Raw genomic sequence first — 2,500 nt, forward strand, 5'->3', positions numbered from 1 at the left:
TCAGCTCACTCTAAAGGTTTGGCCTCCAGGAGAGAAATAAAAGCCCCACTGAGGAATTCTTTATAAGCGCACATGGTGCTCTTCTTTTAATCGCATGTCCATACAAAAATACACACACACACACAAAAACATGCGCACACACGCACACAAAACATAAGCAGGCAGGCACATACCGTACACACACATACACATATGCAAGCATGCATGCACAGACATACTGTACATACACACAAACTTACATACTCACATGTATACGCACATGCACAATCAAACAAATTATAATATATACTATATTATTTGCATCTCCATGTCACATACAGTATATCACAAAAGTGAATACACCCCTCACAGTTTTTGCAGATTTTTGAGTATATCTTTTCATAGGAAAGCATTACAGAAATGTCACTTAGACACAATGATTAGTGACCTTTTAACAACTTATTTAACCGCTTAAATTTCTTGTTCACTCAGAAAAAAACAAAATACAGTCATTAATGTTTGAACATGTACTCACAAAAGTGAGTACACCCCAGATGAAAATCCGGTAGAGAAGGGGCTGTGTTGGCTCGAATCGTCTCAAAATGAAACGAAATGAAAAGGGATAAAAAGGGAGGTCATCAGTGTGCGTTTCAACCTTTCTTTGCATTGAACTTTTACATTTTGAGTTTGCATCTGGCTTAAATAGATTGGTGTTTGATTTGAATGTAATCCTATGGAGAATATCATGATCTGCTTCAGTAGTAACAGTGCATGTTGACATGCATGTTTCTTTTAGGTGTATTTCAGATTGCCAATGTTGACAGCATTCATGCATCCCCAAACCATGTCAGTCCCACTACCATGCTTGGCTATTGAGAGGATACACCTTTTTTGGTAAAACTCACTTGTTTACCACCGCACATGCTTGACACCATCTAAGGCAAATTTGCTTATCTTGGTCTCAAGAGAGATGAACAGACCAAGGATATGGATCACTGGAACCATGTCGTGTGATCTGAAGAGACCAAGATAAACAAATTTGCTTTAGATGGTGTCAAGCATGTGTGGTGGTAAACAAGTGAGTTTTACAAAAAAAGTGTATCCTATCAAAAGCCAAGCATGGTAGTGGGACTGACATGGTTTGGGGATGCATGGATGCTGTCAACATTGGTAATCTGAAATACACCTAAAAGAAACATGCATGTCAAAATGCACTGTGACTACTGAAGGAGATAATGATATTCTCCATAGGATTGCATTCAAATCTCACACCAATCTATTTAAGCCAGATGCAGACTCAAAATGTAAAAGTTCAATGCAAAGAAAGGTTGAAACGCACACTGATGACCTCCCTTTTCATCCCTTTTCATTTCGAGACGATTCGAGCCAACACAGCCCCTTCTCTACCGGATTTTCATCTGGGGTGTACTCACTTTTGTGAGTACATGTTCAAACATTAATGGCTGTATTTAGTTTTTTTCTGAGTGAACAAGAAATTTAAGCGGTTAAATATGTTGTTAAAAGGTCACTAATCATTGTGTCAAAGTGAAATTTCTGTAATGCTTTCCTATGAAAAGATATACTCACAAATCTGCAAAAACTGTGAGGGGTGTATTCACTTTCGTGATATACTGTACAATGGAGATCAGACCAATTTCAAGAACCACCTTTAAATCTATCTTTCTTTATATCATCATTGTATGAACTTTTTAGAGTGTGACATTGTGTGTGTGTGTGTGTGTGTGTGTGTGTGTGTGTGTGTGTGTGTGTGTGTGTGTGTGTGTGTGTGTGTGTGTGTGTGTGTGTGTGTGTGTGTGTGTGTGTGTGTGTGTGTGTGTGTGTGTGTGTGTGTGTGTGTGTGTGTGTGTGTGTGTGTGTGTGTTCCACAACAGCTAATCCCGCTAATTTTTCAGTCCGTGTCTGAGCACCCGGATCTTCCTCTATTCATTAGGGCCCAATGACTGACTACAACACTAATCTAACCACACAGACACAGGTACACGCATGCACACATGCACATACGCACTCACACACACACCAAATCCTCTGTATAGTAGTCAATGCATGTCTGCACTGGTATTATGCTGTGTCTATCCATCTGTATCTGTGAGTTTGTACATGTGCTTGTACTACATGTGCAAAGCGGCTTTGAGTACCAAGCAAAGCGTTATATAAAACTGATCTGTTATTTTTATTATTATTATTATTATTATTATTATTATTATTATTATTATTATTATTATTATTATTATTATTATTATTATTATTATTATGTTGGTGCCTTGCAGCCTCAGGGTTAGTGGTTTTATTCCCGACAACACCAGGTGGGTCTAACTGGTTTACCATCCCCCATATTCATTTCCTTGGTATAGAGGGTCTGGACGTGGAGTTCTGGGGGTGGCATGCAGCTCCCTTGGCCTGCCTGCTTTGCTTTGCTCTGCTCTGCTTTGTGTGCATTATGGTGTGCTGCTGTATCACAAAGGCAGTGGGAGTTTCCATGTGCATCTGTGTGTGTGTGCGT

The 2,500-nt window shown here is 39.3% G+C and overlaps 1 protein-coding gene across 1 annotated transcript in view; it reads right to left on the reverse strand.

Annotated features, from left to right (window-relative positions):
• Positions 1-2,500, reverse strand: part of celsr1a (cadherin EGF LAG seven-pass G-type receptor 1a) — a 174,602-nt gene that overhangs the window by 16,430 nt on the left and 155,672 nt on the right. The window lies entirely within an intron of this gene.

This window comes from Engraulis encrasicolus, chromosome 15, assembly GCF_034702125.1.
Source record: "Engraulis encrasicolus isolate BLACKSEA-1 chromosome 15, IST_EnEncr_1.0, whole genome shotgun sequence".
Lineage (NCBI taxonomy): Eukaryota > Metazoa > Chordata > Actinopteri > Clupeiformes > Engraulidae > Engraulis > Engraulis encrasicolus.